Source organism: Rhamphochromis sp. 'chilingali' (genome assembly GCF_963969265.1).
Source record: "Rhamphochromis sp. 'chilingali' genome assembly, chromosome: 2".
NCBI classification, from domain to species: Eukaryota; Metazoa; Chordata; class Actinopteri; order Cichliformes; family Cichlidae; genus Rhamphochromis; species Rhamphochromis sp. 'chilingali'.
Window position 1 is genome coordinate 16,511,538 of NC_137930.1, and position 27,314 is coordinate 16,538,851.

Sequence of the window (27,314 nt, forward strand, 5' to 3'; positions counted from 1 at the left end):
GTTATGAGTGCAAAAATACTACAAATGGGTCTCGTTGTAGGTTGATGCTAAGCAACATAATGACATTATAACATCTGGTATAGATGAGAACCTTCAGGGGTATAAGATACACCTGGCTGCCAGTTTTAGTTGCCCAACTCCTGAACTTTATCCATCATGCAGAGTAAGAAGTCCTCTGTGTCTGCCTCTGTCTTCTTCTGTGTTTATACCTCGGATCCCTGTGTTTTCATCTCATTCAGTATGTTAATTGTTAGTATTGTTATGTTATCATCAAATTGTTATGTTATTTCCTGTTTCACATTAAAAGTTTGCTTTCTTTTGTGTCCTGTGCCAGTTGTTTTCCCCCCTCTGTCTTTCCCTGTTTCTGTATGTGTGTGCAATGCCTGTGTGTGTATATAGTCCCATTTTCCTTTTGATACACTGTATGTGTTGAACTCTATATGTTCCTAGTTTTGACTTGCTGTGTTCTCTTATTTGCTTTTTTCTAGTATTTTCCCTTTTTTTCTTTTTGATTACGTACCATCTGGATTTTATGGAAGCCCGTTTCCACCACTAAAAAAAAAAAGGATCCATAACTCAAAATTTCGAGTTATTTTCTCAAAATTCCGAGTTACTTTCTCAAAATTTCGACATATTAACTCGAAATTTCGATTTATTAACTCAAAATTTTGAGAAAAGTAACTCGAAATTTCGAGTTAGCGCTGCCAATCAGTAATCTAGGTGAATGACGTCATTTCCTCGTTACCCGGAAGCTGAAGGCTCAGCTACAAATGCTACAGCTAAGCTACTGGTATTACATCCAGTCGTGAATGCACAGATTGCTGAGTGTTTTCAGCCTGGCTTCACAAATGATGAAATCCCTGTGTTATTAGCTGAATCACATGGTGTTACTATCAGCAAACGTACTCGCGAAAGCGCCAATTTGTTGGGATCCGTTTTTGAGTGCGCGTTCCTCTGCGCCATATGCTTCCGGGTAACAAGAAAGCGACCTCATTCACGTATATTTTTGATTGGCAGAGCTAACTCAAAATTTCGAGAAAAGTAACTCAAAATTTCGAGTTACTTTTCTCGAAATTTCGACTTATTTCGAATAAATAAGTCGAAATTTCGAATTAATAAGTCGAAATTTTGAGAAAATAACTCGAAATTTCGAGTTATGGATGCTAGCTGTTTTGTTTTTATTTAGTGGCGGAAACGGGCTTAGATGACAGAAAGTAAAGATTTTTTTTGTCATGTGTTGTTTTGTTTGTACCTTGTAAATCCTGCTTTCTAGGTTCACTACTTAATAGGTTCGCAACACAGTTTCAACATAACGATCATGGTATAGCAAAACACTTGTGTCGTGTGCATATGTAAACATGTGCACACGACACAAGTGGACAAAATCATATTTACGAAACATCAGAAAATTTAATTCATTATATAGTTCATCACATCCTAAATGATAGGGTTGTCTATGTTAATGAATTGGCATACAGTAGGCTAGCATTAAACTTGGCTCTAAGGAGCTTGGAAAGAAAAGCAACTGGACTTCTTCCACAAGGCCTTGGAAAGAGCAGATCATATGAAATGGGTGGGCAGACATCACCTACTGGTTTCCATTTGTCTTGCAATTTCTGAATAGGCTGATGATTTAAAATAGCTGCAAAAGCTGAATGACCTCTTTTTAGTTCTAGAGATAAAGGAGGGGTACTTTCCAAAGTCTGACAGGCACAGGCCCATCTGCTCAGTGTCATCAGTGTCAAATTGTACAAATTAGTGTAACTCATAGTTGAAGGGTATCAGCACAATGCAGCTGAGGAGGCACAGTGACAGTGACATAACACAGATGCTGGCCTTCCAACTACCCTTCTAGTTGTTTTAAGCAGTTTACTGTAAATTCACATGTTATTACAGGACATGCATCTGCTGTCTGGAAAATATCAACATGATGGAGTATTAACCAACTCTTTTTGATGGTAGAAAGAGGCTGACATTAAACATGAGGTGTACTTCAAGAAGAAGCAGTTGCAGTAGAATGATTATCAAGAAATATCTTCTGCAACTGGAAAGATTTATAGTGCTGTACTGACTCACTTGAAGACTGAGAACCAAGACCCAATCAAACCAGTTCAATGTGGGCTCTCACCATTAAAGGTCTCAACATCTGAGCTGACAGTTATTAGCCCAGCTTTCCATCAGCCTTGTTAACAGTGTTGCTACTTTTATGTCCTGCCCTGATTCATGCTATGTGCTTCAATGAGTCTTACAAAGCCTTAATGTTAGTCTGAGGATGCACCAAGCAAACAGTTTGAGGGGAAAACACAGAGCCAATAAAACTGCCAACTCTGAACAGTAGTTGTATAAAAGCAGAGACAGCAGAAGCACTGTCTGTGGATTTCCATTTTTCAGGCCTTGCAGGGACAATGGAAAGAACACTGCACAGTGGTTTAACGTGCCCGATTGCACAGAGACACCTGGTTATTGGAACGGATCAATCATGTGCAGCCGGAACAGATCATGTCCCCAACCTGCCTCTGATCTTTTCCTCGTCTCGCTTTCTCCTTCATGCCCTCTTCTCCCTGCATTCATCTAGCCTTCTTAACACTCCCTCTCAGTTTTCTCCCCTGTGTCATTCCTCCAAGACACCGTGCCCCCTTTCTTGTTTAGCCAATCCAAGCCAAGCCTACCTCATCTCCCACATAAGATTCACCTTCCCATCTTACCCTCCGAGCTCCAAATTAATTCTTATTTCATTTTAATAAGATAGATTAAGGAGGAATATATATGAGAATGCAATCTAAGACAAGAGCTCTCTGATAAAGTTACTGTAATAATATGCAGTATCACACGCATCGTGCCCGTACCAGCTACATCTCCTTTTCCATGCTAATAGAGTCATTGATGGATGTCCAAGCTGGATTCTTTGCCACACAGAGCACACCTCATCTCCAGCAGATGAACAAAAGCATATTAGACGTTTGTCTGTCACTATATTGAAGGATTTATTTCCCTTCATGAGAGTGATACAGATATTAAGTTATAAGGCTTTCTCATTACCCATGCTACAACCACCTCGCTACCTCTGTTTATCTCTCGTCTCCCTCTCACACCCTTTTCTCTGCAGTACCCATTATGAATATCACAACTGACAGTGTCTGGGCAGTAATTAGTATAATAATGTAGTCTCAACCTCTGTGAAGGTTACTTTTGAGAGGGTGAGATGTTATGAAATCATAAAGCTTTCTGTCTCACCTTCACCAGACCATTTAACTGGTATTCAACTCTTCTTTATGTAGCACACAGGTGTATACATAGCATAACTTATGTATACAGTTTATACACAATTTACAATTTATATAATTTTTGAAGATGAAGATGTTAACTTGTAAACAGTCCCTGTTTGAAATTTAGCATCTACCGAGGCTAGAATTCACTGCTTTCTTATAGCCTAATTGTTTTTAGCAAACACATGCCTTCTTTTCATTACTATGCATAGATTATATCTGAAGAGGTTGAAGTTAATTATTTTTTCACTTGTTGTCTTCAAAACTTGTATTTACTTATTTTTTCTCATCAACAAAGTTTAAAGTTGATTTGTTCAACATAATTGCCATTCAGTTGTTTTCCCTCAGCAAATTAAATTAATTTAAACCGCATATTGGGTCAGCAAAAAAAGGCTTGTTATGAAGTCTAATTGATGAGCTTTGGAGTTTGTCCAAACGAATCAGTTCATTTCCCCCTAAAGTTACAGGAGGAGATTGATGCTGCACATATTTTTACACTAATAGAAGCCGGCTACGTAATTCTTCGCATGCAGGCTGGATGAAGGGAACAGCTAGCCCAATTCTGTTTAGTCCAACAGGGAAATACTTTTAAAGTAAACCTTTTAAGGCATTCAAACCACCAAGTAGCTTATATTTTCAGTCACATATGTTCTAGTTGTTTGTTTGTTTTTTTCATTTTTTACTGTATTTATTTTATTAAAACGGCTCTCAGTATTAATATTATATTTATTTGTAATTATTTGTTTATTTTAACTAAATTGTTGGTATATGTTGTAGGGAAAAAAAGAGATTTACTATGTACACTTCTATGACAAAGACATTAAAAATAACAATAACAGCATAAATTAACCATACATGTCTGTGCTATAACAGAGCAAAATGAAAAGGCGCTGCAGGCTAGTAATTGTAACGATGGTGACGACCATAGTCCCAAATTGTCAGCTTCAGTACATGACAGTGGCTGCCATCCGTCTTTAATAAGTCTATACACAGTGTTTAGAGTTGACACTTTTTTAACATTATGTCATTTAAAGATGCCACTTTGGTCATTTTTCTCTGTTTATTTGTATTTTCTAGAACAAGTCATTAAATAGCTAATGCTGAATTGTACCAATTACATACCCTCAGTGCCCACTTCAAAAGTTGATGGTAGTTCTCTGGACAGCTGTAAATCATTTCCTTGCACTACAATAGCTGTACAAAAAGGAGCTGTCATTATCCTGTCATTCTAATTGCTATTATTATTAATATTATTATTATTGTGTTTTAAAGTTATTAACAGGTGATTATTTCCTCGTGTTATTGGTTTTAACTGCAGGGCTGTGTTTCTCTCTCACAGTTTTGTCTGAAAGACCAGTTTTCACCAGGTTTAAAACTGCACCCGGTGTGCTCGTCTCACCGGGCAGCGGACGACTCATCTTTCACAGAGAGCAGAGCGCCAACAAATTGCTTAAATTATAGTGATGCGCACAAAAGCAGAGAGTTTTGATTTTGAGTTTCCGATGTCGAGTTCGTACCATGTAATTTTGTAATTCAACCTTCTGTTTCAAAGGATGTGCCATTTCACATTCATTCACAGTGCTTTTTTTTTTCAATTGCTTTTGACTGATTTATAATACAACCTTTAAACAATGCATAATGTTTTTCATTTTCAGAGTGACTTATATGCTGTTACTTTTACCCTGAACCTTATTTCACATTTCAACCGAGGTTATTTATTCAACATTTGAGGCTGGCAGATGGAGCGCTGTAATAACGTGTCTGGATAACCTGGATGTCTTCTACATATTAGAGTCAAAATCATTCATTTTTTAAAACCACAGCTGTTACTGGATTGGGGTTAATGAACTTCATCTTTCTCAGTTAATGTCTCTATTGAACTGTTTTTTCCTGACATTATTCAGTTACTCGGTGTGAGCGAGTGTTTTCTCACCCCCAACTCGATTTGATTTATTACCAAAAAATGTTTTCTGCTATAATTTCACTCTGTATCATACTCTCTGGTAGATTCTTCTGAGGTTTTGACATAATGTGTTTACACTGCACTTTAAACAGCAATAGCTGCACAGGTGCTGTGTGTCAATTCTGCTATTGGTGTACCCATGTTGTTTTTCTTGGCCATTGAAAGTTTGATGATGTTCAGCCTTGAAAATGCTTTTTTTCAACTTTTTACTATTGTCACTTTTTACCTAGAGAAAGTGCAGAGAAAAAACCCTAAATCCTACTTGTACAAGTGAAAAATGACTGAACTATAATGAAATGACCTACTGCTCATAGTAGTACTCGGTCTACCAGATCATATCCCTGGATACACTTACATAGATATGAAAAAAAAAAGGCTTAGTGGATTTTGTCAGGTTGAAACACGGACATCATTTCAACCAATGTTCTGTTTCATAACATTTCTATTAAAAAAGTCTCCATAATGCCTTCAAGCCCTTCCAACTGGGTATTTTCAGCTGGCAGGTGGACGCAATCCTTTGACTGAGTTAAAGGTTTTAGGAATAGGAATTGCTATTTGTCCTATATTTGTCCCATTTTAGTGAAACATCCTCATAGTGATTACTTAATGGGTCTTCACTCAAACTGTGCTCAAGGTCCTTTGTCACTTTGTGAGCACTTTTTGATTCCTAGAAGAATCGCTACTCAAGTGAGTACTGGTTGGGACTGCAGTGTATGCTACCTTGAGCTATGTTAGGACTGATTAAGAACCACATTAACATAAGATTCTCCATCCATCCATCCATTCGCTTTTCAGGGTCGCGGGGGGCGCTGGAGCCTATCCCAGCTGTCATAGGGCGAAAGGCGGGGTACACCCTGGACAGGTCGCCAGTCTATCACAGGGCCAACATACAGGGACAGACAACCATTCACACTCACATTCACACCTAGTGACAATTTGGATTATCCAATTAACCTATCCCCACAAGCTGCATGTCTTTGGACGGTGGGAGGAAGCCGGAGTACCCGGAGGGAACCCACGCAAACACGGGGAGAACATGCAAACTCCACACAGAAAGACCCCGGCCTGATGTTGGAATTGAACTCAGGACCTTCTTGCTGTGCGGCAACAGTGCTAACCACCGTGCCACCGTGCTGCCCAACATAAGATTCTAATGTTGATAAATTTTACATGTGCAAAATATTAAAGAAAGAACTTTAGACAAAACAAAATGTTGTGACATGTTGAAATATTGCTTTGTCACACATGTTGCACGCCAGTGCATAACGGTACCCTGTTAGATGGTGAAGATCATGATCTAATTGGTCAGTGGAGGGAGTGGTCCTAGTGGTTGACTCCCACATTAGTAAGGTATGGTTGGGGCCTTCCTATCAACAATAATTGTTCTTAATAATAGTATAGTCAACACAACTGGCATGCACGCATGGTTTTAATGGCCATGGTTACTACTGACCATGTAATATGAACATTAATTTGACAGTAAATGTAAAAGGTGAGTTATTATTAATCTCTGACTCTGTTCCACATCTTGTCTTTTGTCTTGTCTTCCTCCCCTCACCTCCAACTGGTTGCAGCAGATGACTGTCCCTCTCTGAGCCGGGTTCTGCTACAGATTTCTTCTTGTTAAAAGGGAGTTTTTCGTTTCCACTGTCACCATGTGCTTGCTCACAGAGGGTCATTTGATTCTTGAGATTTTATCTCTGTTGTTGTAGGGTCTTTACCTTACAATTTAAATCACCTTGTGGTGACTGTAATAGTCATTTGGCACTATAGAAATTGAATTAATTTGAAAAGAATTTATTTACGAATTTGTCATGGATTAGACTGTTTGTTTGTGCAATACAGCCAAGAGAACTGATCCCTTTGGACAGAATAAACTGTTAATTTGTTACAGTAGATTATTGTGCGATCTACTGTACAATATAAAGCGCCTTGAGGCGACTTTTGTTGTGATTTGGCACTATATAAATAAAATTGAATTGAATTGTGACTGACGATTTTGTTTGCTGCTATTTTATCACATTTGGATGACCTAAAATTCATTACATACAAATACTGTCTCCAGACAGACTAGGGTCTGATATTACAATTTTTCCTCAATGATTTATATACTGGGTATCACTCAGCATCGTTGTCATGACATGCCGAGTTATGGCAAGACCAGTCACTCACACCCACCTCATCACGTACTGTATGGACCTCCTGTAAGAGAAAAATAGAGAAAGAAAGAAGAAAAGATTCCCACAAACCATTTTCCTGTGAATGGTTTAATTCTATGGTATCGATCAACCAGCTTTAGATCTACTCCACCAAGGCACCAGGTAAAAATAGCCCACACTATCAAACTACCAAACAAAATCTAAAATAATGTCATGAGGAAAATAGAAGCAGAGCATTCCCTGTGGTCGACTTTGGTAGAAATAGATATAGATATAGATATAATTTATTTCGAACATGCAAATATAATTGAAATAACAACAGAAAGAAAAAAAACGTAAAAAACATCAAGTTTTCATGTATATATCTTTGTCTACAGAATGCGTGTGCTCGAAAAGGAGTAGGATGAAGTTTATACTTTTCTTGTTCCTACCCCCTTATTTCAAATTTCATTGCTTACAAATCCATATCCAGGATTCAACATTATTTGATCATATATGGTTAACTATGTACAAGTCTAACACATTGAACATACACAAATAAAAAACATTTTCAGCACGTAAACCAGAACAACAACAAACTACATTTTTACATAAACTAATCACCCTGTCTATAACACCCGCTTAATCTCTGAGCTTGTTTTATATCTATGTGACAAACACCTTAATGAACACTTAAGGTTGGGTTACTCAGGCCTTGATCTATAAAAAAAATGAGGACACAATCAGACAACTCAGTCACTGAGGGGAAGATTTCCTATATTCATGCAATTTATTATTTTTGAACAATCGTGTGATATTTTTGTATTGATGTACTTGTCTTGATTTCATCTGCACAGGTGTTCCACACACTAACTCCTCTGACTGTAATGCTCTGATAATTTACTTGTCCTTACTACTGGCTTGCTGAACATAAGGATTCCTCTCAGGTCATGAGTATTTGGTCTTATTTGGAACAAGTTCTGAATGTTGTGGGGCAAAGATTTATTTGCTGCTTTGTACATTGTTTGCGCAGTTCTGAGGTGAACCAAATCTTTAAATTTGAGAATATTTAATTTGATAAAAAGTGGATTTGATGGTTCTCTTGAAGTAGCTTTATTTATTATCCTTATTGCTCTTTTTTGCAGAATGTATATGGGATAAGTGTGTGTCTTATACGTGTTTCCCCACACTTCCACACAGTATGTCATGTACGGCAGTATAATAGAACAATAGAGAGTATATAATGATGTTTGATTTATGAGATCCTTGACCTTATAGAGAATTGCCAGAGACTTCGATATTTTGCCTTTGACATGAGTAATGTGGGGAATCCAGGATAGTTTGTGATGTATTATCACACCAAGGAATTTTATTTCAGATACTCTGTCTAATTCAGTGTTATTTATTGTCAGTTTACTGTTAGCAGAATATGTGCGATTCCCAAATATTATGAATTTTGTTTTGCTCAGGTTCAATGTTAATTTATTATTAACCAGGTCTTCAGATTATTTAATTCATTTTCTAGCTCATTCAGAAGTTGTTCCAAGTTACTTCCACAGCACAGTAAGTTTGTATCATCGGCAAATAATATTATTTTCAAAGACTTTGAAATAGCACATATCTCATTAATGTACAATATGAAAAGCAGCGGCCCCAAAACTGATCCTTGGGGAACCCCACACACAACAGGTTTCAGTTCTGACTCGATGGCATTTATTTGGGTAAATTGTTTACGGTTTGCAAGGTAACTGTTAACCCATGATAATGCCACCCCTCTGACCCCATATGTACATAGTTTGTTAAGTAACAGGCTGTGATCAACTGTATCGAATGCTTTCTTTAAATCTAAAAAAAACTCCGACAGCATATTTTTTGTTTTCAATAGCAGTTGTTACTGTATCTATAAACTCCATTAAGGCATGCGTTGTGGTCCTTTTGGGTCTAAATCCATACTGCTGTTCATATAGTACATTGCTTTTTATGATAAAGTCATATAATCTATTGTAAAATATTTTTTCCAGTATCTTAGAGAACTGCGGTAGTAGAGAGATGGGCCGATAGTTTGTGAGAAGATGTTTATCTCCAGCTTTATATATTGGAACTACCTTTGCAATTTTCATCTTATCAGGAAATAAACCACTTTGTAATGACAGATTACAAATGTAGGTAAATGGTTTCACAATACATCCAAAAATATCTTTAATTAAGTGCATATCAATGCCATCACAGTCAGTTGATTTCTTGGAGTTAAAGGATGTAACTACATCCATAATTTCCTCTTCATCTACTCCCCTCATAATCATTGAGTTTGCTACATTAATAGTTTTAGTTTTAGGAGGGTGCCCAGTTTTTACAATTTCTTTAGCCAAGCAGGACCAACATCAAGAAAAAAGTCATTAAAACCATTTGCAATTTGTTTTATGTCACTAGTTGTTGTATTTTGTATTTGAAAGTTATATGGATATTCCAATCCCTTAGTTCCTTTATTTACAATATTATTTAGCACTGTCCACATGTTTTTCATATTTTTTTATTTTCATCTAAAAGTTTACTGTAGTAATTTCTTTTACTGCTTCTCATGATCCCTGTCAATTTATTCTTATATCTCTTATAAGTTTGTTCAGCTTCTATTGTTCTTTTCTTTAAAAATGCCTTGTACAACAGATTCTTTTTCTTGCATGCGTTCAATATCCCCTTTGTTGGCCATGGTTTTTTTCCTGAGTTTTCAGTTTTCTTTGTTTTATTCACCAGGGGACAGTGTTTATTGCAAAGAGTTAATATTATTGATAAGAAGTTTTCATAAGCCACGTCAACGTCTTGAACATAGATGTTACTCCAGTCTTGATTGTTGAGCTCTTTCTTGAGGCGGCAAATTGCTTCTTGTGTTTTATGTCTACTTAATTTCTTATTAGGTTCACATCTGTTAATCCTGGCGTAGCTCTGTACTGTTGCAAAAACTGGTAGATGGTCACTTAAGTCATTTATTATTAATCCACTTTCAACATTGCTGTCAACAACATTAGTGAAAATATTATCGATAAGTGTAGCACTATGTGAGGTTATTCTTGTTGGACGGCAGATTAAGGGATAAAGACTAATGCTGTACATTGTATGGATGAAATCAGTGATGGCACTGTTCACAGTTGGATTCAACAAATCTATATTGAAATCACCACATATAAATGTCATTTTCTTGTTGTTAATGGGATTGTACATCTTCAACATTTCCTCTGTGAACATTTTTATACATGATCCAGGGGTCCTGTAGATACAGCTGATTTGCAGATTCTTTGACTTTTCAGCTTCTATTTCGATAGTTATGCACTCCATTATGTTATCCAGTGCTAGTGACAGTTCACTGATGATTCTACATTTGTAATTTTTATCAGTATAAAAGGCAACACCCCCTCCCCCTTTTTTTATTTCTATTGATGTAATACATGTCATAGCCATCAATCTTCACTAAGTTTTGAGCCCCATCTAACCAAGTCTCTGAAACTGCAATGACAGTGAATTTCTTGGAAAACTGTGCCAGACAGTCCAGGATTTTTGAATGGTTTGAATTGAGGCTCCTACTATTAAAATGTATGATTGATATTACATTATCCATTATTATATTTTGATTGAATTGCTCATTTGTATAATACTCACATTTTTGATCATACTTATTGGTATAGAAATTGTTTTCAGGGTCTATATCATTTTCCAAGTCCCATGGTCTGTGATCAGTATACTCAAAGGGTTTTAGTCCCAAATTCTTATATACAATGTTCATATATGGGTAAGGTTCATTTTCACCTTACTAAGAAAAAAAGTGATTATTTATCACAGTTTTGTCATGCTATATGATTTATTTCTATAGTTGGTGTCTCGAGTTGTTTTTTTTGGTTTTTTTAGCATTTCTAGTATTTTTCCAGTTCTGAAAGTTCTTTAATGACCACAACTTTTTGTTCTTCTGGTGTTCCTTTGAGTTTGATGTAGACCTTGCAGTTTGCAGTCCATGTTGATTGAATCTTGTTTTGTCTTCTTAGTATTCGTGCTTGTTGTGCTATGTCAGCATTTTTCTTTGTCAGATGCTCGTTTATGTAGACATTGGTTCCTCTCAGCTTCTTAGCTTGTCTTAGTAGCTCCTTTTTTGATTTTCTGTTCACAAAACGAATCATTATAGATGGTTTTCCACTATTATTTTTCGAGGCAGAGGATGGCAAGCTTCAATATCTTTACTATTAATGGTAATTCCCTTGCCACTAAAGAAATTGAGAATTTGTTGCTCCAAAGAGTCGATGTCAGCTTCAGTGGGCTCCCTGCCTTCCTCTGCCACTACAGCTCTGGCATACGTTCTGTGTTTGGTCTCCAATCCACTTACTATTAAGTCATTCATACGGGTGTACTGCTCTAGATCTGCCACTCGGGACTCAAGTAGGGCAATTTTTTTGTCCTTTTCTTCATTTAGTTTTTGCAGTTCTTTAATCTGTCCCATCATATCCAAAAGCAATTTCTGTTGTTTGGAGATAGTAGAAAGCTCTCCTGACATGTAATTTAGAGATTTCTTAATCTCCTCCATCTCATCCTCGGAGACTGTGGCTTTCTTTGGTGGCATTTTGTAGGCGGCTCAGATAAGATGCAAACACACCTGTTTAGATGTTGATGCCTGATGGTGGATCCTGGGCCTGGTGCCTGGTGGTGGATCCTGGGCCTGGTGCCTGGTGGTGGATCGGTCATTGGTCTTTGCTGGTCACAAATGTTTTTGCACACAGTTTTAGGAATATTGTCTCACAATTAAAATTTAGGAATTACAGCCATTTTTACATCATCATTATAGCTTCAAACACTCAGTAAAATACGGTGGACTTAAATGTATCACATGACAGCGTCCTTGAGTGTTTCACAGCATCAAGCCAGACTTTTTTATTTCTCTTTTTCTTCTCCAGAGATCAGCACTCTGTGAAAGATCATCTCCTTGCTGGTGGAGATCAAAGAAATGAAAACCAATTCCAGCAAACCACGAAATGACAACACAGTTGCACCGCAATGTCTGAGGCATCAAAAGCCTTACCTGAGTATTATATTTGATTCAGTCTAATAATAGGGCTGATTAAGGAGAAAATTGTTACATAATCAATAAGACTTGGAGTTGCTTGAAAAAAGTGTAAAAACCTGAGCAAAAGTTCCTTTATTTTAGTTAAAGAATAAAAGGGGGTAAAAGCTGACAATGACAATCTTATATAACAACAAAATCTTTTATTGCGGAGTCAAGAGGTTTCATTTGTTCCACTTAGAAATGAGTTTCAAAAGACAAAATACTAAAGGCACCATCTCTGCATAATTCTTCTGAACACAGATTTCTAGTTTGCCTGTTGCTGAATGCAAACTATACGAACATGATAAAAAGAAGCTATAGCAAGATCCCGCCTCCCATCTGTACACAGTTTCAAGCTAAATGTCAAAGGTGCCTATAAGCAATCTGATTTGAGTGTGGCGGTTCCAGCTGGTCCATATTTATTCTCAGCTCTGGGACAGAGCATCAGGTTCACGCTGGGCTATATCTAGACTTTGCCATGTCTCAGAAGAGTCTTCTCTCAAAGAGTGAACTGCTGAGTGATGAATAAAAGTGCCAACATGATTCGCAGTCAGTGCTGTTTTCATGGCTCGGATGAAAACGATAAGGTCGAGCAGCTTTGAGAAAATCTCATCATTAGTCCTCTCACAGGCCAGGATTTAATTATCTACACATCCAAATCGTCCGCTTCCCCCTTCTCAGCAGATTATTCTGCTCCTGGAGGATCATAACCATGATGCCTTTCACCTCTTTCCTTGCCTGCATGGTAAAACAGCAAAATAAGGATGCCCCGTTTATGTGTGTGTGTCTGCATGTCCTTCATGGGGGATGGTAGGACTGGTTGCATGATGAATAGGTGCAGCGTGTGTGTCTGCTGTACATGTGCTTGCGTGCATGTACGAGTGTGTCGGCGAGCTCTAGAAATAGGTTCATGTAAAATTAATCTTCAGACAGAAAATTGACCCAGATTTAGTGGAATCTCATTGTGCCTAACTACATAAAATGAATCCCATGACAAAGACAGAGCGCAACAATGACAAGAGGAGCTAAACAAGGGGTTGCTGATTAAGAACTAAAAAAAAAGGAGCAAAAAGGAGGACACAAGGAAAAGAAAAGGAAAAGAAGGAGGCGGAGAGCTGAAGTGAGCAGAAGAGGGGGGGAAGCAAAGACAGAGAACAGAGATGTGCACTTATACCTCCTCTGAGAGCATTGTAATGCTGCTGCTTTATGTCTTAATGTTGATCACGCTGACTCTGGTGGGACCTCATTAGCTCAAGGCAGAGAACTGTGTTCAGCCATCTATTGCCTGGTAGGGAAATACACAAGTTATAATGTAATAATATTAGCTGAAGGCTACAACTACAAATGCTAAGTTGTTCAGTAGCCTCGTCTGCCTCTGAAGTAATTTAGTAATAGAGTAAGAATAGTTGATATAGCTTGATTAATAGTCTCATACCAGGCTGTACTGATTTTCTTGTGTTTGCATTGAGCAACACATAAAATATGCACCAACACTGGGCCAATCAATTGTCTCGATTTTTGGGGGAGAGACAACAAATAGTTGTAGATGAACTAGTAGTTATGTGTAGAGTTTGATGCAGCAGATAAATGCCGAACAGTCTGTGCGATTTAGCAAAAATACTTCTTCTCGTTATAATAAAATCATACTCAGCAAATCACAGTGATTGAGGAAGAAAGCGCCAAGCATTGTTGTTTTTTTCTTCTTTTTAAGGTGTCTTTCCTCTGCTACATATGTTCTATACAGCTTATATTGTTTTCACCATCCAGTTGGAGGGAATCAGTTTGGGAATTTGACCAAATGTCCCACGCCCTCATCTTCCTGGCAGTCCTCTTCATCCTGCTATTACCAAATTAAAAATCCAACAAGGTCAATAGTTATTTTCTCAGACACACGGTCTCCACTTCTCACTAAGAATATCCCCACGGGTTCATCAGCCTTTGAAATTCCACTGGGCACCAGACACTCGGTCCAGACACGTACAGTGATCCCCACCAGCTGTGGATGTTTACTTGGTAAGATTTCTGGACTCATTATTTTGGTCCTGCTGATGGCTCATGACTTGCTTGTTTGTAATAACTATATTTCAGTAGGAAGCATTTATCTGCTGCTGTATACTTTCCCACAACACCATTACAGACAGACGGATAACATTATCTATTTCTGCATTGCCAGCTGTGGCTCATTTCCTTTTGAATTTTGTCCAAGTGCTTTTTTAACTGAGATGTGTAAAAATGTACCATTGTGTTCCCCTCAGTCTTTCAAAATAAAAACATAAATAAAAGGATGCATATTTGTTTGCATTAAACTTTATATTTATAACTCTACAATAGACACAGCCCACTGACTAGAGCTAGCTTTTGATTTAGATCACTTTCGTTCCCATTAAAATGGCACCAAAATCCTCAACTCTGTAGGGACACCGTATGCCAATACAGCTGTCACTATACTTGATGTCAAAGCTGAACAAGTGTGAATGTTACAACACAATTTAGATAATTATTTAGCCTTAAATTCTCTTCTTTAAAATTCTGACAATTCAAGTGGTAAATGTCTTGCTGCTTTTGTCACACTTACCTTTGCTAATAGCTAATACTAATACCCTAGCTAATTCTGGTGTTTCAGCTATTAGTGAGTTTGATGTAATGCTGCTTTTGCTAATAGCACTGCTGGCCAAAACAACCAAGTGGGAAGGAATTTGACTTAAACCTGGAATTATCTGCATACTTCAACTGGACAACTTTATTTCTCCAGAGGCATATCAAATGGCTAAAGACCAGTCCTGCTTTTTTCTTTATGCACACACTCACACAGACAGACATTCGTGTCTCACAGAAGAATGATTGCGGTTTAAAAGTCTGCGACAGTCTTATTTCCTTGATGTGACTGTCATCAATTATCTGATCTCATTTCATTAGAAGCTGAGCGACATGATAGCTAGTCCCCAGACCACATGGCCCTACAGCAGAGAATCAATGAAGAGCTGCCGAGTGAATGACTGGTAGATGGTGGTTCAAATGGAGATATGCTGAAAAGCCAGCTTGAGCCTGTGAGCTGAATAGTTATGACTCAATCGTTTATCAGCTCACTCACTCTGACTCTCCTGTAGAGTGACTTCATAGTGCAGGAGATCTGCAAATGAAAATGGGTTTGACATTGCCAGCTATTTCCAGATGCCAACCAATGTTCCCTCTAATTTTTCACGTGTCTGAGCGAACACACAAACTCCCTGAGCGGTTCCTTGGACCACTGTGAGCGACATCAGACGTGTGCACTGTGGTCACGCCGGCATCGAATCCATCCAAGTTTTATGGTTTATTAAAATAATCAAATTACAGCATTTACATTTATGTTAGACTACTTTTAATTAACTGCTTTAGCCCACTTACAATGAAAATGTAAAAAAAGAATCTTGTTCCTGACCTGTGTAGTATGTTAACACTATTGGAAGTAAAAATAACTTGAACTCCAATTTCGAAAACACAACTTTCTTTTTTTTTTTTTTAGAGCTCTGACTTGTATTATGAGTATGAGTCTGTGGTCTGGGAGAGAGTCCTGTAACTCTCTGTCTCCAAAATACCAGTGTTAGGCAATTAATTATATAGTTACTTCTTCAAAAAAGTAACTCAGTTTGGCAAACAAAGTTTTTTGCAGCTATTTTTTTTTAAATGCAGCCAAGGCGTTTTTAAATAAACATTTCAAACTATTTACAGAACAATCAGCTGTTCTGCATCAAATCTGATGCCACAAAAATAATCTCTGTCCACTATGAGATAAAGGAGAACAACAGCCTGATACCTGCAGGCCTGACAACAAGAGATGTATCTCTCCTGTAGCACCTGTAACATTCAGCAGTCGCCTCATTGTTCTGACACACACAACAAGATTATTAACTACACTACACACTAACTACACAAGATTTGCGCTAAACGTCTCAAATCTCTCACATCTCAAAGCACCGCCGTCACTCCTAAAACTTCCCCCGTTTCTTAACAACTAGATGCCACGTTGCCATATCATTTTTTGATTGGTCAGAATTTCTGTGTGCAGAGACCGTGCCAGCAGTGCGCAATTGCGCACGTGCGCAGCTTAGAGGGAACATTGATGCCAACTATTCTTGATCTTGACTTACATGATAGCTTACAATAAACATCTTTGGCGAGGAGTTGAAAAGCAAATCAGGCCCGCTGTCAGGTTTCCAAATTATTTCAAAATTTGGAAACCTTTCAAATGGTCACTCTCAAACAAAAATACTTGACTTTGAATTTCAACTAAAATTTCGTGATGACTAAATACTTTGCCTGTTTTTGCTTAAAACATTTTAATGGTAAGATAACAAGTTTGATACCACTGTCATAACTCTATATTATTTACGATTATAACATGTTAAACTAGCTTAGCATTAAGACATAAACCACTGTTAATGTGGTGTCCTCGGGATTCCCATATGCTTGTTTGCCATTCACCTAGGGACCATTTGTGATCCGAGGACACCACAAGGGTTACAGGTGCTTTAGAGTTTGTCTTCAGACACGATAAAAGCAATGCACTTCAAGTATATATTGAATATCTCAAGTATATTGTAATATTGCTGAAAAAACAGGAATGGCTATACAGGTTACAAAAGTTTTACCTTCTCATCTTTTCTAACAGTTTTTTCAGTGTCACTACTGGTAGCATGAGGTGATACCTGGACCGAACAGAGGTTGTACAGGTAGTCCAACTCCTCCAGGATGGCACATCAATATGTGCCATTGCCCGAAAGTTTGCTGTGAATCCCAGCACAGTTTTAACATCATGCAGGAGATTCCAGGACACTGGCAGTTAGTCTAGTACAGCCGGTCCTTAACCCATCAGCAGGACCAGTATCTGCTCCTTTGTTTAAGGAGGAACAGGACGATCGCTGCTACAGCCCTACAAAACAACCTCCAGCAGGACACTGGTGTGAATGTCCCCTAGGACATCATCCGTCATCTCATTACGAGCATATCCAGACATTATCAGTCATGCATGCAAGCATGTGGGGGTCACACAAACTGCTGAGTATCACTGTGAGTTGCTGCAATGGAATTTTAGGAAAATGGACTTTCTTCAAATTTAACCCTCCATAGTTTCATCATTTTCATTTATCCAGCATAACGTTTTCTCCATTGAGATCTGATGTGTTTTCAAAGTGTTCCTTTATTTGATTGATTGACTGATTTTTGAGCAGTGTATTAGGACCACGTTTCAGTAACTATTCCATGTACCAACACAATGGAGAGCAAATACCCAAACTTTATTCCCACACAGGTGAGTTATCTTGTATCATTCCTGGTACAAATGCACACTAAAGAGCAGGCCCAAGTGAAGTTCCTGGAAAGGCAACTTATTTTAAAGAGCCCATACAAAAAGCTGTAAAATGAAAACTAGAAGTCATCACTGATAAAGAAAACACAAACAATCCCAGGCTGACAGAGACCCAACTGAAACTTGTATTCCTTCAGCTCTCGGCAGTAATGGCTTTATAAACTCTTCTATGAATAAAATGTTAAATTGTTAGATAATAAAAAAATGTCATCATCTTAACCTTCTCACAGCTGTCAGATGTTTTAACAAGACTCAACAGCTGTTTTTAGAAATTCCTAATGTATATGTATAATGCTTCTCTCCTATTGATCCCTCTGAGCTAAACTCAATAATTACTTACTTCATCAAACCATCAGCATGTCTATTGGACATCAGCCGTATAAGACTGCTCAAAGAAGTCTTGCCATTAATTATCAGTTTATCATTATTAATAAGCTAAACCCTGCAGGCTTTCAAGCTGGCTCTAATTCAACCTTGTCTTGTAAAGCCTGTACATTATTAATCTGGTTTATGTAATTGCAGACTGATTTCTTACTTTAAATGTCAAAACTTCTTGAAATAAAAAGGAGGTTACAGAAGACTTATCATTATCAGAGGAATGGCTTATTTACAGAGTTTCTGTAGAGGTGCGGAATTGATAAATGGCACACGTGAAGGTTACTAATGATAAATAAACTCATCTCTGTGTTCGTCCTGCTAACTCTGTGCAGCCTTTGATAAAACTAATCACAACGTTTTAGTGCAGAGACTAGAATACATCACTGGGAGGAAACGCACTGCACTGGTTAGAATAAGGCTACGTCCACGCTACCCCAGATAGATTTGAAAACTGTGTTTTCATCTGAAAACGCTCTGCGTCCACACTAGCGTTTTCAGTCGTTTTCACAGAGTTGTGCGTCCACATTGAAACGGCCGAAAACGCTTACGTTTCAGTCCTGCGCATGCACGAAAGCGAGTGAGAATTAAAGAATTTGAAGAAAAGCTATCTGGAGCATGTACAAACTGATATCAATCTTTTTTAGGGCAGTCAAAATTGAGAGCAATCAAAACAACTGCTGTATAATGCACTCCGCTATCTTTGTTTAATTCGTCACATGACTGCATCACATGACTAAAATGCGTCATCGTTTTTAGAAAGTCTGCGTTTCCGAGTGTCCACACTGCGACGGGACAGCTGCGACTTCAAGAGCGTTTTCCACGCCGTCTCAGTGTGGACGGGAGGCCAAAACAGAGAGAAAATGATGCGTTTTCAAACGAAAATGCATTAGTGTGGACGTAGCCTAAGTAAACGAGGACTTTTCCTTACATCAAAGTTAGTCATGGAGTGCTGCTGGGTTCTGTGCTAGGACTGGTACTTTTTTTTTTACTGCTGTAATAAACCCTCACGTCTTTTTTTTTTCCAATAGTGAAAGATTTTCAATCACACATGAAATAGACTTCTGGGAGTGACTTTTTTTCTACACAATATTGTAAAAAATTTCTCAAAGTAAAGATAAGAACTAGTTCATGCATTTACTACTTTCTTTATTATTATCATATAGTCTTTAAAGACAGAAAAGCCTCCAGTTAATCCAAAAAGCTGGTCACATTTCCCCCATGTTAGCTTCTCTTCATTGTTAAATTTAGAATTGAATTTAGATTTCTTCTCCTCGTGTTCTCTTGTGGTTTCTAGAGTTTGCAAAAGTATAACGTGAGGTAGAGCCTTCAGCTGTCAGCGAGATCTAGAGTGGAACCAGCTCCCAGTTTCAAGAGACAGGCACGCGCTACTATCAAGAGTAGACTTCGAACTTATATTAGCACTGCTGTAAAGTCCCATATTTGAGCACACACTAATAAAATACTTACCATAGCAAAAGACAACTAGTTATATAGTCGAATTACACAAGAATACTTTTTTAACATGAAATTCTCAGTCACAGAAATGAAGCAAATGACATTTTCATTCAACTTTAATGTGGAATTCAGTAAATATGACATATTCAGTTGTACCACAAAAACAGAAATATTAGTACATGGTCCAGTCCAAATAGAGCAAAATACTGGATTCTTCAGATGGTACTGTAATTGTACATTAGAAATATTTAATTAAATGTACTCATATTTTTTCATTTTCAAGATTTGACTCCCTCAAATCTCAAATCGTAAAATTATTAGAATGTTTTCTGTTAAAGTTTTATTGACTAAAAGTCTGGACTTTTATAATGTTTGCCATGAAATTTTAGCTTTATATATGAAACGCTTTTCTAAATTCCTATATAGTATAACTTCAAAACAAAATCAAAACAAAGGTGCCCCGCTTTCAGGCCAATGTCCCAAATACTAGTGCTCCCACAGACTATTTATTATACAAAACTCAAATTTCACAGGACTCATTAATTATGTTCAAACTTTGTACAATCAAATTTTTATGCAAATTGGAGATGGTCGAGCAGGAAATGTTCTAAAAATATTAAATTTGTGTCTCTCTTTCCTGTAGTTTGTGTTTTGTGCTGTCTGCTGTCTCTCTGTGCTCATTTGTTATGCCTTCCCTTTCGCCTCACCACCCAACTGGTAATGGCAGATGGCTGCCTTTCCCTGAGCCTGGTCCTAGTGGAGGTTTCTTCCTGTTAAAAGGAAGTTCTTCCTCCTCACCAAGTAATTGCTCACAAGGAAAGGAGATTTTTGGGGTTCTGAATGTGAAATTGTGCAAAAAGTGCCCCAAGACTACTGTTGCTGTGAAATTTCAGTATCAGTATATACATAAAAATAAACACTTTCAATAATGAGAAACTAGGTGAACACTACTCTATCTATAATACTAAATTAGCTGCTCCAATATTACCAAACAAGAGACATTCTCAAATTTCTCACAGCCCTCATCACACCACCTAATCTCAGCCTTTGTTACAGAATGGTGAAGGAAATAAACTTGATATATACGAATATGTAACACATGGTACTACAGTCATGTATAGCATCAATGTTATGTGAGGAAAGGCATGGCACGATTACAGCGTCAGACTGCTGACTGTTCTCCATGACCTGCGGTGTAGTAAACATTTATTGTACCCTGTCACACATCCGTTATCTCTTTGTGCGCAGCAGCACATTTAATAGCACCGGATTAAAAACTGAGGAAGAGACAGGCAGGTAGACGTTCTTCATAACTGATGCAGAAACATCACACACACACACACACATATCATTGATCTTATGAGCAGCTGAATTTACTCAAGGAAACCACCTGTCTGGAGAGGTCTGCAGAGACTCTTCCAAGTTGGGTTCCATTTTATTACATTTTAATTGATCTGCTTAAATAAAATAAAAAAATAAATAAAAGCTTGGCACTTCTCATCTTCTTACATCTATGCTACAGGGTTTGCTGCCAAGTTTTCGATCTTGCTGGGAAAGGCCAGGTGGTCAGCAAGATTCCCCTTTTAATTTAATTATTGTCATCACAAGCACCCATAACATACGGAGCATAACGTTACACTCATAGTTAAAATGCTTACTCTTGTTAGTAATTGCTGCTAAGAACACAAGACTGGAAATTATCAGTACATTATCTTTACACAGGGGATGATTTCATTTTTTTTATTGTTTGTTCTGCTCTGTGCTGGCATTCAGGGACAAACCAGGCAGTGTCTTCTGCAGCAATAACCACTTAAATACTGCTTTGATAGGAATACATTTGTAAAGAAACAGTTGTGAATGACTTTCAGCTCTACATTTTTTTAATGTCTTTTTTTCCATATTCGGCTCACCTGCTTCAAAAGTATCTTTAGAAGTGTTTGTTTGATTAGAAAAGAGACAATCAGAATTTTTGAACAAACAAAAAAAAACAAACACATAAAAGCGCTTTACAAAATCAAATCTGGAAATGTGCGCAGACACAGAGACAGACAGACGATAAGGAAGAAAGGCAAATGAGAAGCAATAGGATGCCTGGTTCATCTTCTTACAAACGTCTGACAGTTTTAAGACTTCAGCACTGCTTGAAACAAATTAGGCTGAATGAAATCCCATGTGCATACCTGTTACCAAAGGCACAGTGAATCAGGCAAATAGGGGGGAGAATACACAGTTTTGTCCAGTCTCTCATTTGACTGCAGTTGGTTATGCAAATGAAAAGTCATTGTGTGAAAAATCAAAGATCCAAAAGCACCAGCCAAAAATAGCAAAATTGGTATGGCCAATGGGTTTAGTTCACACAATGTGCTTGGTTCACACAATGTGCTTACACATGACCCACATGCCGCAAAGAATGACGGCCCTTTGGTGGCCCAGATCTGGTTTGCCAGAGGTGGCCCACACATGGGCCAGCACAAGGCCAGTTGTAGACACACTGCTGGCCCTGTGCTGCCCCAGAACAGTTTCAGCTCTGGCCCCAGATTTCAGCCTAATGTGTACCTTAATCAAGCCATGTAATAACAACATGTGCCGGAACATGATAGTGCAAAAGTAACATGACGAAACTCTATTCAGACAGTGAATGGACTCATTCTTATATAGCGCTTTTCTACTCTCTCGGATTACTGAAAGTGCCCTATATAACTGTCACACACTTCATTTCATACACATTCACACTCTTGACATGCAGACTGGGGGATCCAGGGATCGAACCACTAGCCTTCCGATCCGTGGGTGACCTGCTCAACCTCCTGAGCTACGGCCACCCGGTGGTAAACATGAGTAAACCCTCGCTAGGTTTTGAATAAAGTGCACACTCACAAACCTGTCAAACCTGCATTTGAAACGTTGGCCACCATAGCAGTATAGTATTGCAACGTGGCATTTGGGTCTTCTAACTAAATTAAGAAAATAGGGACATTTTCTTAATTTTTGCATGAGACATGATGGAAAAGGCCATGTTTACAACAACCTAAAGCTTTTAAACCAGCTGCTACCCAAACTTAAAATTATGGTTACTTTTTTACTAAGAACATTAGACTTTAGTTCATGTTTGACTCCAAATCCACCCCTCACTCAATTTGTATTTGACATCATCAAGATGGTGTTTGTTAAAATATTCAAGGGTTCAAAACATGACTTTACTATCAACTGGCAACATCACAGTTGGCTACACCCTGTCAGATGGCCTACCTGGCCCACATCTGGTTGACATACACCCTGCCATGACACCAGTCAGTCAGAAGTGCCAGCTTGATGCCGGATCCGGGCCAGACCTGTTTTCTATGAGCCTGGGCCACATAAACCAAACCACAATCAGGCCAGATGTGGCATGCTATCACATAAACAGTGCCATCTACGCCAGGCCTGGCCCATATCTGGATGACATACCACTTACTACGCCAGAAGTCAGCCATCAGTGCCAGCTTGACACCAGATATGGGCCAGACCTGTCTGCTATGTGGGAGTGGTCAGTGGATGTTTAAGATATAAATCGACCCATCACATTTGACCAACTCCACCATTTAACCTCCTAAGTCCCGAACTCTTTCATGGTATGGATTTTAAAATTCTGTTTGCTATTTGGGCTGATAGGGACCTGATGAATGTAAAAACAAAGAATTACCAGATTTTTTTTTTAACCGGATTTTTGTTTCTGAGAAAAATGTGAGCTACATATGAGGACATTTGTTTTACATTTCAATAGAACAGTGGCAGTATAATGTCCTCGTAAGTGGATATCAGGCCCTTGTAGAGTAAAATTTTGTATTTTGGTCTAGACATCCAAAAATGTGATGTCCACATATGTGGACGCATGGTCCTAGGAGGTTAAATAAAAAAAAGACATCCCTAAGAGCTCCAGAAGAATTGGCTTTATGGTCAAACTAAACTTTTTCTGGTCAATGACGCAGTATTCTCTCAAACAGTCTTATTGCTATAATGTCATCATCACTCTTGCTTTTTCCCTCCCCTCTGATAAAGGCACTAATGAGCAAACTGCCTGCATTGCTGTCTTGACTGCTAGAGATAAGACTGTTCAGAAGCTGGGCGCCACACTTCTAAAGAACTGCTTCAAATGAGGGGGTCTTTAAACCTCCAGTCACATCCTGAAATAAATAAATAAGAGATGAGATACAAAACCAGACGTAAATCAGACTGCCTTTTTAGTCAAGTGTCAATTGTTCTCATTATCATCATTACCTGCCAATGTGTGTTTATTCTATAGGAAAGATGCACAGAGTGTGTTTTCCTTTCTTCTGCCTTCACAGTAGTGGGAACTTACACCAAGGCCAACTCTCACACACACAAAAAACAACTTCAGTGAAGAATCTGACACCTCCACTGTTAACTGTGACTGCTAGAGGTGTGCAAAAATGTGTCTGTAGAAGGATGAGTCACTGTGAAGGAGACAGTGAGAGAAGAAAAGAGGGGGGAAAAGAGCAAATAAAGGGTAAAAGACTTTGTGTGTTGTCTTTAAGGGAGGTTGAATTAGTTGGTGAACCAATACCTTTGGGACTTTAACATTGTTATAAGACGTGACACTCGCTCAAGTGGTGGAAATGCATCCAAATGTGATAGCAGCAGTTATTTAAAGGAACCTCAAGAAGTAGCGGTACCATCAGTGATCAATCATTTCACACAATTATTCAATCTAATTTGTTACAAAACCAATATAGTACAGATTACTTTAGATCTTTGTATTTTTATATATCCATCTTTTTTGTTGGAACCTTTGTAATAAAAGCATATATTTCATGCACACTACCCTATTTGACTTCTTTCTTTTCCCGGATTTTATTATTTTTGCTCCTCCCCTTTGTTTGGGGTGTAACAGTCTGGGGGTTTGTCCAGGATAACGAGTAGCAAGTGAGTCATGGACAATAGTTCTCCAATACTGGCTGCTTTTTCAGTCATTTTCACTGCAGTTCTGATACCTGCACATTTTCATAGAAATGTTTTTTTATGTTATGCCTATTATTATTCAACCAAAAAAAAAAAGAGGAATGAAACAGTGTTGTGTCTACATATAACATATAACTAAGCAAAGAAACAAATTTAACTTGTATCTTTCAGCACTTTGCAGCACTCTGTTGCAAAAACACAATGCCATTTATTTAGTTGCATCTATAAAAATACTACAGGTAGCACAGTTTGATGGTTTTGGAATTTCCTTGGGGAATATTTTTACACCAAGAATGTGATTTTCAAACTGCTATTAGCTAAAATCCAAGATAGAGGATCATATATCAGGCCTAAAAAAATAAAATGAAAATAATAATAATAATAATAATAATAATAATAATAAAAATTCTCTACAGCAGTATGTAAAAATTGTGTCTTTAAAAAAATGGGTGCATGCCCAAGAAGCCATTCCTATGGATAGAAAAGGTGGAGAAAAGTCCGAGGTATGCCAAATTACACAAGAACCGAACTTTTTTTTTTTTCATACACAGCACTTTATCTTTGTAGGTTTAATCTAACAAACTTCATATGTAAAGATGAAAACTTCATGATCAATGCTCTAAGCAATTTCCCAAGGCACCACAAGAAAAATTGGGGCTGTTGTAGAGGGCTGCACCAATAAGCATATAAAGAGATAAATATAATATTGAGCACAGTTTAGTTCAGCTTACTGGTGCAGCTCTCCACAACATTTGTCAGGTACTGCCTTGGGAAAATTAATTACCCACCTCTGCTGTAGTAGATAAGGAAGAACTCTAAGATTTTTTTAACATGGTAAGCTCATTGCTTTAAGCAAAATGTTGTGTTTTGTTTAATCCGAAACTTTGGCCCAGTCACTGCTTCTAGACTATCAACACAGCAAACAGTGAACTTCATGCAGCCCAGTCAGTGTAACTTTTCACAAGTTTGCTACCCAGTTATTACTTGTAGTGTTGTGGAGGATTTATGGTCCTTTGTTATCTTGAATAACAAAAAGTGAAAGAAAAAACAAAACAAAAACCCCCCAAAATGTTTAAGAAAGTTGCTTGAGAAGCAGAGATAATGGCTTTGTTTTCAGGAACCAGATTACTTTCTTACAAAGAAGTGGTCGACTGTGACCGGTCGGCACTAATTCATGGGTGTCAAACACAAGCCTTGCTAGCCTGGCTAGAATCAACTCGACAATGACAGCCTATTGGAAGTAGGGATGGGTACCGGTATCCGGTGCTTTATTTAGGTGCTTTTTTTCCCTGAGATGTCATACACTTTGGATTCTAGCCAATCATTTTACCTTTCCAAGGATAGTAGGCGGGCCCAGGTTGTCACGAAGTGGGATGGACTCAAGCGCAGACGAGGCAGCTAAAATACAGCTCCTTTTTATTGATACACAACACCAGGTGCGACTATATACAAGTGAGAGGGCGAGGGGGATCCAGGGCACAGGGGAATCTGGAAAAGGAGCTCTTCACACACGAGGGAATCCAGAAACACAGTCCAAGGGAAAAGGAATTCGTGTTCACAGGAAACAAGCGATTAATCTCACAAAGCAACAACGCGAAAAGACAACTAGGGAGCCCGCAATGAGCTCCGGCCCGGCGAGACACGGCAAGCGTGAGAGAGAGGGAAAGGAAAACAAGAAACATATGTAGCCAACTTGGGTCAGCCGGGCAGACACGGGCACCATGACACAGGTACGTACATTCTTTTAGAGCAGAGCTACGGATTAAAAATGCCCAAGGCGAAGCGGTCAAAAGTCTGGCTGTACTTCACAGCAAAAGATGCAAACTCAGCAGCCTGCAACAAGTGCTTTAAGGTGATACTGTGATACTGTCAAAGGAGGTAACACCTCGAATCTGATAAAACACCTGGCGACGCATAGCGTTCTTTGAAAAGCCGAGAAATGCACCGTATTTGATAGCTTGCTGCAAGACCTCACACAGAGCACATCTACTGCGGGTGTGGTGCCCGTTATCGGACCCGGAGTTAGCAACATCCCCCAACAACCTGAAGAAGAGAGTCCTGGCCCCTAGCCCTGCCAGTGTAGCAGTGTAGCAGAAATGATGACGGATGATGATGGCAGCAGTAGCCGTTCTTCTCTGCGTGAGTAGCTTAATGTTGTCCGTGTATAATTTACGTTGAGTAGGCTAACCACGTTATTACATTAATGCACGTAAGGTGAACTAGCAAACGCCGTCGTAGTTACATGGCTGTCTTCTTGTTTGATGGCAGATACTCCCTTCACCCTGGCCAAAAAAGCTAAAATGACCAAAGAAAAAGTGGAAAACAGCTAAATATGAGAGGTTTTTGGACAGAGTTTGTATTTTTTCCATTGTTTAAGCACTGCTTCCAGCCAAGAGTGAAACCATATATGCCCTATAGCTGCAGAAAAGGCTAACATTGTTATCTTTTTACAAAAAAACAGCTGAACATGAGAGGTTTTTGGACAAAGTTTGTGTTCTCCATTCTTTAAGCACTGGTTGGAGCACCATTTAAGCACCAGCACAGTTTCAAAAGTACTGGTTTGGCACCGGTATCGGATAAAACCTAAACGATACCCATCCCTAATTGGAAGACCTTTAAAAATGTGAAGTGGAAAGATTGTAAACTTTGTATTTTTATAAGTTTTACAGCTTTTCTATTGATAAAAACCAACAAAAAATAGTTATATAAGACATACATATTTTTCCAG